Here is a 12,160-nt window from a genome sequence, read left to right on the forward strand (position 1 = left end):
CATGCTCAGATGGATATCCATCTTGATGCAAGATTTTAAAATACAGTAAATGGCTATGAAAGTGGCTGATACTTAGGTACCACTGCCATGTAATTCTCCATGATCTTTCCCTGTCGTGCACCTTTTTACATGTTGAATTTTCACATGATTTTATATGCTCCTGGGATTGGATCAGGCCTTGCTCCACTGATGACATCCCTAGCCATGTTTGTTTGTCTGTCTTTGGGTCAGGCTCCCACTCTTTGCAGCCCAGATCCACCTTGATCTTTTGATCCTCTTCCTTCAGCCTTCTCAGTAGCTCTTGTTATGCTCTTGACCACCAGGCCTGGCAGCTTGTTCTTTTCCTTTTCCCTACTATTTTAGATGGTCAACATTTTTTTTCCCATGATTTTTCAGGCTATGTATTTCATCTTTTGAATAAGTTAGGTAAAAACCTTCAGGTCACTCTAATATGTTCTATGCAGTTTTGGAAACTCAAGTATACAAAAATGTATTTCACAAAGTTGACTCAGCTCATAGGCATTTGGGTTATATATAAAACTTTGAAACTTAGTGATGGGGGATGCTTCTTTTATACACACATTTTTGTGAGAGATGCAAATATCTGATCTCTGTTCTTTGAGTGCCTGAACTCATGATATTGACCTAGCAGTGTCTGATCTATCTCCTCAAGGGGCTTTGGTTGTCTTCTGTTGTATTCATATGACTATAGTTACAAAGCTGGACACACAGGATTACCAATCACTATGATTTACCCCGCCCCTCTTTCTTCTTCTTCTTCTTCTTCTTCTTCTTCTTCTTCTTCTTCTTCTTCTTCTTCTTCTTTTTTTTTTTGGTTTTTGAGACAGGGTTTCTCTGTGTAGCTTTGCGCCTTTCCTGGAACTCACTCTGTAGTTCAGGCTGGCCTTGAACTCACAGAGATCTCCTTGCCTCTGCCTCCCAAGTGCTGGGATTAAAGGCGTGTACCACCACCACCACCACCACCACACCACCACCACCACCACCACCACCAAGCTCTTTCTTCTTTTTTTAGTGTTATAAGTGGAACCTAAGACCTTGAGTATGCTAGGTAAACACTCCACCACTGAGCTACATCCTGAGCCCAACATTTACCTTTTAACATATCTTTTTGAATGTGTGTTTTGGATTTTTGACTCAGTATCTTACTGTGTATACCTCAGGCTGGCTTTTGATTCACAGTCCTCCTGCCTCTGCCCCCAGACTGCTGAGATTATATGCATATGCCACAATGTCTGGCAATGTATTACCTATGATTATACATATATATTATACATGTATATGATTTGACTGTTCATAACTGTTATACTTGTAGAACTCTTATTATACTTAAGTGTCTGTGTCTGCTCTTACAAAACATGTTAATGAGTAATTATAATTACCTACATAGTGGCCCAAGTTTCCTTTTAAAATATAAATAAATGTTTTTTTGCAAAACAATAACATCTATTACACAGTGCAGATAAAGATGTAAGGATGACAAGAAAAGGGGAACCCAGCAACAGAATGAGGGTCGATTTAAGTTGAGTAGTCAAGGAAGCAGGGTTTGCAGGTATTTCTGGTAGGAAATTCCAGGCAGGAGGATCCACAAGTGTAAAGGCCCCTGGAAGAGAGCATGGCAGTTACATGAGAAGAGAAAGAGACCGATGAACTGAAACCAGAGCAAAATGAAGGCTGGAGGATGGGATCAGCAGATGAAGTGAAGGCAGGATCTGGTGAAATCTTTTAGGTCAACTTAGTGAAGGGGGGGTGTCCAGTGGGACCTTGTAGATCAACTAGTGAAGGTGGGATCTGGTGGGACCTTTAGATTACTGTAGTGAAGGCAGGAACTGGTGGGACCTTGTGGATAAACCTAAGATGCTGGTGTCCCTCGGATGAAGATGATCTGGCTGGAGATGATCTAATATAAGTATTTTGCTTACTTATTGGTACCTTTGTATCTTTCTATCCTTGGACAAAACGTTGCAGTTTAGGCACACCCCTCTCATCCTCATTTACAACCACTCATAACAGAACAGAACAAGATGGAATCCTGGATCTCTTCACTTGTGCTTAAAGCTTTTTTTCAAAGTTCCAGAGCTGCTGAGAAAATCCTATCTAAAAGAGACAATCATTTAAAATTGTCCTCAGTGCTTTCACCTTAGTAATCTGGCGGTATTTGAAAAGATGAAGATTGTTGTCCATTAGTTAAATGCAAACTTATTTAGCCTGAGCTCCAGAAGCCTCCTGTGGAGCAAGCGGTAATCCACCTGCCAGCTGCTTTCTGCCTTTGACTTGGCTTTCACTGCTGAGCTGAGATTGAGCATAACGATGATATGTAAAAGTAAAATGCAAGGTCACACTGATGTGCTAACTGGGTTATTCCAGTGATTTGAAGGATAGAAATCTGTTTCTGAATCAAGTGCCAGGTGGCAGGACACCTTGTTTGTTCTTTAGAAGTAGCAAAAAAAAAAAAAAAAAAAAAAAAGCTCCAGCACAAACTCTAGGCTGCTAATGAAACTGTTCTGTATTGAACTCTCCACTCCTGTTGACTTGCTAGGGGTTGATACCGATGGCCCCAATAAATGATTTGACCACAGCAGTGACTGCCATCCCTTGTGCAGATGGGCACTTCCTACTCCATTAAAACTCACTTGTGGCTGAAACTGTGATCTTGCCCCATAGCCTTTAATATTGTTGGGACCTGCTTCCTATGGCTTCTTCTCCTCACTACATAAGACTCAAAGGACTGAGTTGACTGTGATTAGGGCAATTCAAAGGCAAGTGACAGAGCTGCAGAGATAGCCCAGGGGACAAAGCAGGAGCATAAAGGCCAGAGTCTGAATCCCCAGACTGCACTTCAGACCTGGGTGGGCATGTGACGTGATTGTATTCCCTTGCATAGAGGAACTAGACGGGGCACCCCTGGGTCAAGCTGACCAACCAGACTCACCAAAATGAGGAGTTCAAGTTTAGTGACGGCCCTTGAACTGACATATGGGCAGCAATCAAGGAAGGTACCTGACATCACCCTCTAGCCTCAAATCTCACATGAACATGTGTGCACCTATACACAAACACATGTCTACATATATGCCAAAGAGTATACACACAGACATGAAGGCCACACAAACACACCTCCACAAAGAAGGCATGTAATTGAATTGTGTCCTTCTGGGCTCTGAGCAGCTAAAGGCTTTAGAAACACATAAAAGTGCAATCTCCTACAGACAGCCTTTCCTAATTAACTGCCTCGCAGTCTCCAAAGAGCCGCTGTTCCTGTGCGATTAAGAAGATCATTGGTTGGCACACAGTAGAAGTGAGAAAGCTCTCCTGCCGAATATGAGGCTCAGCAGCAGAGGGCTCGTCTAGCGTGTGTGAGTCTCCGGGTTCAGACCTCAGTACCACCCAAACCCTTAAATACCCAAACCAAGACAAGTAGACTCTTGAAGGTTGAATGGTCTAAGTATCCTGCATGAAACTTGAACTGAGGCAAAAATAAAGTGTGTGATATCTTATAAAGATAATACAGCCCACTATGAAGGCATTTGGGAAGGCAACCACACCCTGATGGTTTCCCTACCTGTGCCTTCCATCAGGTGTTGAGTTAGTCGCAGCAGTTTAGGCAGCTGTCTTTGGAGAACATTGCAGACATGGAAAATCCTGAGATTATTGTTTAAATAACAGAGGAAAATCTCGGGGGAACACTGTGAAAAGTGATCTTCAATATTCATCTGGCATCTTGTACAATGCTGATTATGTCAGATACTCAATAATACATCAAATAAACATTTGATGGCTGACTGACTGTGGTAGCACAGGAGAGAATATCATTAAGCTTGAATGTTCATGAGGAAGGGGGTAAAATTAAAGGAAAAGTGAAGAGCTGAGTGTAAGAAAGTCTGTGTGCAGAAGTCTTAGTAAGTGAGCCCTCCTGTATTCATTAAGAAACAGCATGAAGCCCTCAGATGCTCAGGACTTGTAAGTACTGCCATGAACATGAATGGCTGGGACCTTCACTGCCTTATTGATCACCAGGGTCATTGACTTTCCTGGTGGGATCTTTTCTTATTGATCATTTTAATTAGCCTTTGGAAGTTGCACTTGTGTGTGAAACAAGTATCCTTCCAGGGAGAGAACACCATCCTCAGATGGAGGGGCCATGTCTCCTTCGATTGCTTAGTTCTCGTAAGACTCAGAGTGCAGAGGTGGACGAAAACGCAGGGGTCCAGCATTAGAAGTGTGGGATATTGTTTTTTTTTTTTTTTTAGCTCTTCACTTGCCTCAGTTTATGCCTTCAGTGTCACAATAGTGTATCCCCTCACCCCACTGTTTTCCTAAGATTGGCAGCCCTGTGGATGTCCCAGAAATCACATCTGTATCCTCTAGTTCTTAGCAAATGTTTTGAGCGAATGTTAGGCTGCCCATCCTGGGTGACATTAAATTAAAACCAAAGATCTCCTGGAGTATGATATTATTGAGAGGTCTGTGAACGTGCAAGTTCAAGGAAGACATGGTCCCCACGAGAAGCAGGAAGGAAACAATCTATGCTGTTAAGTTAAGCTGGGATGTCGGTAATGATTACAACCTGTTCCTTTTCTCCTCCGGCACTTCAAGAGCATTCACATCTTAGCTAATGTATTATAGCACAATTATAGCAATGTGTTTTAGATTGCCTAAAATCTGAAAAGAGGATTGAAAAATGGTGTGGTAAGATGAATGGCTGCCACATGGGTGAGAGATTAGTGTTACTGCTGTGGGCCTGGCCTGAGAGGGGGGAAGGAACCCAGTGATTGTCTGGAATACCTGTGTAGCAGTCTCCCTGTGAGGCAATTGAATAGAGAAATGGATTTCTCACTTAAAAGAGATCTGTCTAGTGTTAAGTTGGCACTATTCTGAGTTGAGTTAAACCAAATGAAGTATTGGGTTTTAGAGATCAAGCAACATAGTGGCAATTTCAAATGGCTCAACCTACGTGTGTGTGTGTGTGTGTGTGTGTGTGTGTGTGTACATGTGTGTGTGTGTGTGTGTGCGTGTGTGTGTTGTGTGTGTACACGTGGGTGGTGTGGTCATGGTGGCATGTAGAGGCCATAGACTGGTGTCAGATGTGTTCCTCTTCCCACTTGTATCCTTAGTTTTGTTGCGACAGGCTCTCTTACTGAACCCTGATCTGGTTGTTTTGACTGGATTGGCTAGCCAGCAAGCTCTGGGATCTGCCTACCTCTGCCTTCCCAGCACTAAGACTATAGACATGTGCCACTGTGCCCAGCTTTTACATAGGGATCCAAACCCAGGAGCTCACACTATAGAAACACTTTGCCACGTAATTCCTATACAGAACCCCATCCCTCCCTCCCAGGCATATATAGCTAGAGAGATAGAGATAGATAGAGAGAGAGCTAGAGATAGGGAGAAACAGAGAGAGACAGACAGAGACAGATGAGAGGAAGGAGGAGAGTTAGTTTCAAACTTGGTTTTAGGATTCTCCGGCCAAGTCTTTTTTTTTAAAATTTATAATTTAATTTAATTTTACATATCAGCCACGGATTCCCTTGTTCTCCTCCTCCCACCCACCCCCCACTTTTCCCCCAGCCTACCCCACATTCCTATCTCCTCCAGGGCAAAGACTCCCCTGAGGATTGAATTCAACCTGGTAGATTCAGTTCAGGCAGGCCCAGTCCCCTCCTCCCAGGCTGAGCTAAGTGTCCCTGTATAAGCCCCAGGTTCCAAACAGCTAGCTCATGCACTGAGGACAGGTCCTGGTCCCACTGCCTGGATGCCTCCCACACAGATTAAGCTAATCAACTGTCTCACTAATCCAGAGGGCCTGATTCAATTGGGGGCTCTTCAGCTATTGGTTCATAGTTCATGTGTTTCCATTTGTTTGGCTATTTGTCCCTGTGCTTTTTCCAATCTTGGTCTCAACAATTCTCGCTCATACAAAACCTCCTCTTTCTCACCAATTGGACTCCTGGAGCTCCACCTGGGGCCTGGCCATGAATATCTGCATCTGGTTCCCTCAGTCATTGGATGCGGTTTCTAGCATGACAATTAGGGGGTTTGGCCATCCTATCACCAGAGTAGGTCAGTTCAGGCTGTCTCTCGACCATTGCCAGTAGTCTATTGTGGAGGTATCTTTGTGGATTTCTGTGGACCTCTCTAGCACTTTGCTTCTTCCTATTCTCATGTGGTCTTTGTTTATCACGGTCTCTTATTCCTTGTTCTCCTTCTCTGTTCTTGATCCAGCTGGGATCTCCTGCTCCCCTAAGCTCTCTTTCCCTTGACCCTTGCCCTTTATTACCTCCACTCATGTCCAGGTTGTTCATATAGATCTCATCCATTTCTCCGTCATTGGGCGATCCCTGTATCTTTCTTGGGGTCCTGTTTTCTAGGTAGCCTTCCTGGAGTTGTGAATAGCAGTCTAGTCATCTTTGTTTTACATCTAGTATCCTCCTATGAGTGAGTACATACCATGTTTGTCTTCTGAGTCTGGGTTACCTCACTCAGGATGATTTTTTTTTCTAGAATCATCCATTTGCCTGAAAACCTCATGTTGTCATTGTTTTTCTCTGCTGAGTAGTATTCCATTGTGTATATGTGCCACAATTTATTTATCCATTCTTCAGTTGAAGGGCATCTAGGTTGTTTCCAGGTTTGGCTATTACAAACAATGCTGCTATAAACATAGCTGAGCAAGTGCTCTTGTGGTATGATTGAGCATTTCTTGGGTATATGCCCAAGAGTGGTATAGCTGGATCTTGGGGGAGATTGATTCCTAATTTTCTATGAAAGCGCCATATTTTGATTTCCAAAGTGGTTGTACAAGCTTGCATTCCCACCACCAGTGGAGGAGAGTTCCCCTAGCTCCACATCCTCTCCAGCTTAAGCTATCTTCAGTGTTTTTGATCTTAGCCATTCTGACAGGTGTAAGGTGAGATTCCAGCCAAGTCTTACTCCTCTGGGCTGGGCAGCCTTTCTAAAATGCTGTGCCATTTCTTCCATATTGATAAAGGAGAAGTCCTATCATATATTTGCACCATGATTCCCACACCCACACGTGACTTACAGATGCCTCCTCACATATTTGATGGAGATCGACTTAGCACATGCACACTTGTGTCACACTGCTTGAGGGACATGTCCTGGAAACCTGCCACTGCCATTGGATTTCAGCCCAAGGATATAATATCAACCAAGATGGAAAGCATGCAACTTTCTTTGGTGTGAAATGTACCTTTATAACTTCTACTGTACATTCCTTAAGTTCATATAGTTGGTAAAATTTATCTTTTACTGCAGATAATTGCATATCCCAGGAGTATTATGACTTTAGCAGCTGCAAAAATTAAAGCTGTGAACACGTTACTTAGTGGGCTCTTCTGGGTAGCTTGTATTGAGAAAAGAAAACACTTCTCAGGCATGTCCAGAAAACCTGCCACACTTACAGCATCTGCAAGTTGTCCCATGCTGGACAAGCACTTGACAAATAGTAAATAGATGGCAGGCTATAGGAAGGTGACTTGATGTCTCACTTATGTGTAGAAGGTTTAAAAACAATCCACTACTGGAGACACAAAAGGGTGACTGGGAAAAGATTGGAGAAGGGCTGTTGGATTTGATCAGCTTGTGCTATAGAAATGGATGGGAACAGCACATGGAACCCCATTCATATGCACAATGAACACAAATTAACAAAATAAATATGTAAGATAAGCCAAAGGATATGAGAGATTTTTAGAAAGCATGCCCAGTATTCTCTCATCCTGGTTCTCAGAAGAGAATGCTTTCTTAGCCTTCTAATCAGAATGTTATCTCACGCTGCACACAGGACAGTGATACTTAGACACTATCGACACAAACAAGGAAGTCACTTTCCTTGCATGTGCTTAAGGTTTGAATACATATTTCCTTTCTTTCCTGTTCAGTGTGCCTGGAGTGGATCTTTGCAGCTGGATTGCCTGCTGGATCCTCATGAACCCAGGTCACAGTTTCTCCAGAACTCAGGGCTCTGCTGGAGACCCATTTCACAGACATTTATTTGAGTAGCTTCTTTGAATAGAGCTGAAAGAGGATGAGGGAAAGGCAGATATCTTCAGGGCTAGTTGAGAAACATACCCAGGAACAGGAAGTTCTTGGAAGCTTGGGGACATTGGCATGCCTGGCTCTTTCTTCCCAGGATCGGGAATGGGTACCAGAGGCGAGAGGAAGAGGAAGTACCACATAGGGAAGATACCTAAACCACATCAAGCATCAGCGGGGATGGCATCCTTGTTGATGTAGCAGCCAATCTCCAGCTGTTGGTCCACTGCTCCTGGGAATTACTGTCCATCTATACTGTCAAATTTTTGATTTTTCGAGACAGGGTTTCTCTATGTAGCTTTGCGCCTTTCCTGGATCTCTCTCTGTAGACCAGGTTGGCCTTGAACTTACAAAGATCCACCTGCCTCTGCCTCCCGAGTGCTGGGATTAATGGCATGCACCACCACCGCCACTTTTACTGCATGATATTTTAATAATGACAAACTTAATATAGAAATGATTAAGTTTCATCTATCTAATGAGGTTTTGTATCATAACAAAACCTGGAAGTCAAGCTTGGGATACCCCTTAAATCTTGACAGGCACCAAAGTACAAATACACATGATGATGCATTCATGAAGTCAGAGGAGATCAATGCATTGTGCAGGCAAAACCTGAGCTCCCATCAAGGCTATGTCCTGTGGCTGGGATGTGATCCAGCAACTTGTAGGTAACGACAGGAGGCAAGTCAAGGCTGTTCGTATACAACCTGTGTGCATGCTCTAATGTCCAGGTCTAGACTTTGCCACCTCGTAAAGGTAGCTTGAGAGCAAGAGCAGATGAGCTTTCTTGTTCCAGTGAGACACCCAAAGGCATAGCTAGAAGATCTTAAGGGCCTCGTCGTTGATTGGGAACAGCTCCGCTGTGAAATGTGAACAGTTAAATATTCACCTCAGAGACCCCTCCCACCCAAGTTCAGCTCAGCGAGCTGCTGCATTTATTGGGGCTACTTTCAGGGACATGGGTGATGGGCTGTATGTGGGAGCATGGGAAACTCCGAGTCAGCTGCGTCATCGAACAGTCCACTCCTGGACAGTGATGACTCACAAAAGCCGCATCCCTGCTGCTCCCTGCGGAACACGCAGGACATTCAGCAGATTGGAGAACCTTACCCCTGACCCCAGCGGCTGCTCCTGCTTTTGTAGCCCTGAGAGGGCCTTTCAGACCTTGTAACTGTCTGAGCTTCTGGAGCCTTCTAAATTTCATCCATTTCCTGAATCTTCCTAGCCCCTCTCCTCCTGAAGGGAGGAGACGTTTCAATTAGGAGGAAGAGACACACCACAGTGGGTGTGAAAACCTGTGCCTGCACGAGAGAACAGGGGATGACATAACATTGCACTGTTTAAGTTAGGAATTTAAATGCCATAACCGTTAATGTGTTATTTTAGATGCTCCTTTGTGAGTTCATATTTAAATAGCATTTAAAAATTTAAAAGCATAAGAACATTGGTATGCTTATAAGAGCATAATTGAGTGTAATGAAGTGGAAACACAGGTCCACTTAACCTGATATATCTTCCTCTGTACAGGTCTGTAGATGGGGGAATAATGGTGGATCTCTCAGAGGAAGCAAGTTCAGTAGGAACTTACCATGGTGAAGCAAGGGACAGTTAGGGTAAAAATAGCACAGATTCTGGAGGAGCTGATTCACCCATGCAAAACTCTCAAAGTCACAGCCCATTTCAACTCCACATGGTTCAGTTCAAAGCCTGTATCAGGAAAGTCTTACACCAATTCAGACGCCAGCATAAATCATGTTGCTACCCAAGCTCAAGCTTCTTAGGATTCTGGTTTCCCTCCCTCAGGACATAACTTGGACAAATGGAATAGGTGAAGCTGAGATGCACATGTACCTGTAGGACAGAACATAGCTTATGAGCATGAGCCTTAGCAAATAAAGGTAGGGTATGCACATCAATTTGAATTTCAGAGATACAGAGAACACCTTCTTTGAGTGTCCTACACATTGCATGGGCTGTATTCACAGTAAAGAAAACATGGTTTAGCTGCATTTCAAGCAAGCAGGCCCTTTTATATGGTGTCTGACAACACTCATGTGTTTAGAATGTGGGTGGAGGATGATGCCATTTAAAGGTAGTCAGAGTTTTGCTATAGATGTTGGTTGATTATGTTTGTACAGCTATGTTTGAATGGCCCTCTTCAAGAATCAAATGTCAAAGAGAGGGGTCACGTAACAAGCACCCTGGCTTTCACAGGACATTTTTTTCTATTGCTTGATCAAGTTTACTCCTTTAAAAAACCCATTATTTGAATGGCTAAGATCAAAAACACTGACGACACTTTATGCTGGAGAGGATGTGGAACTAGGGGAACTCTCCTCCACTGGTGGTGGGAATGCAAGCTTGTACAACCACTTTGGAAATCAATATGGCGCTTCCTTAGAAAATTGGGAATCAATCTCCCCCAAGATCCAGCTATACCACTCTTGGGCATATACCCAAGAAATGCTCAATCATACCACAAGAGCACTTGCTCAGCTATGTTTATATCAGCATTGTTTGTAATAGCCAAAACCTGGAAACAACCTAGATGCCCTTCAACTGAAGAATGGATAAATAAATTGTGGCACATATACACAATGGAATACTACTCAGCAGATAAAAACAATGACAACATGAGGTTTGCAGGCAAATGGATGAATCTAGAAAAAATCATCCTGAGTGAGGTAACCCAGACTCAGAAAGACAAATATGGTATGTACTCACTCATAGGAGGATACTAGATATGGAACAAGGATGACTGGACTGCTACTCACATCACCAGTGAGGCTACCTAGAAAACAGGACTCCAAGAAAGACACAAGGATCGCCCAATGATGGAGAAATGGCTGAGATCTACATGAACAACCTGGACATGAGTTGGAGCAATGAAGGGCGAGGGTCGAGGGAAAGAGAGCTTGGGGGAGCGGGAGATCCCAGCTGGATCAAGAACAGAGAGGGAGAACAAGGAATAGGAGACCATGGTAAATGAAGACCACATGAGAAAAGGAAGAAACAAAGTGCTAAAGAGGCCCACAGAAATCCACAAAGATACCTCCACAAAAGACTGCTGGCAATGGCCGAGAGACAGCCGGGACTGACCTACTCTGGTGATGGGATGGCCAAACACCCTAATAGTTGTGCCAGAAACCCCATCCAAGGACTGAGGATTCTGGATGCAGACATCCACGGCTAGGCCCTGGGTGGAACGCTGGGTGTCTAATTAGCGAGAAAGAGGAGGGTTTATATGAGCGAGAATTGATGAAACCAAGGTTGGATAAAGCACAGGGACAAATAGCCAAACAAATGGAAACACATGAACTATGAACCAAAGGCTGAGGGGCCCCCAACTGGATCAGGCCCTCTGAATAGGTGAGACAGTTGATTGGCTTGATCTGTTTGGGAGGCATCTAGGCAGTGGTACCAGGTCCTGGGCTCATTGCATGAGTTAGCTGTTTGAAACCTGGGACTTATGCAGGGACGCTTGGCTCAATCTGGGAGGAGGGGACTGGACCTGCCTGGACTGAGTCTATCAATTTGATCTCAGTCCTTGGGGGAGGCCTTGCTCTGGAGGAGATAGGAATGGGGGGTGGGCTGGGGGAAGGGGAGAGGGGCAGAAAGGGGGAACAAGGGAATCTGTGGCTGTTATGTAGAACTGAATAGTATTGTAAAATAAAATAATAATAATAAAAAGAAAAAAAAGAGTAAAAATTAAAAACAATGAAGTTAAAAAAAAAAACCCGTTATTTAGCAGAGAAGGCACCTGGTGGTTTATTGCATACCACTCAACCACTGTCTGCTGAGAGCAGAGGAATTGGGATCCTCAGCAAATCCCTGGGAACATTTCATACAATGAAGTCTGAATAATGGATTGAGACGGTTCTGACCAATGTCATCTTAAAGATAAAGATACCTGGGTCTTTGTAGGAAGAGGACTCACGTGAAGGCAAGGGGCAGGGTTGCTGGCTTAGATCAGATGCAGAAGTCTGTCTAGCATGTGGCAAGGACTGAAGACATCCTTGGCTATTCTTCCTGGCAGGGCGTGTGCTGTGACAGCAACAGTAAATGAGTGTGAACAATCTTA

This window comes from Peromyscus leucopus, chromosome 5, assembly GCF_004664715.2.
Source record: "Peromyscus leucopus breed LL Stock chromosome 5, UCI_PerLeu_2.1, whole genome shotgun sequence".
In the NCBI taxonomy this organism is placed as follows: domain Eukaryota; kingdom Metazoa; phylum Chordata; class Mammalia; order Rodentia; family Cricetidae; genus Peromyscus; species Peromyscus leucopus.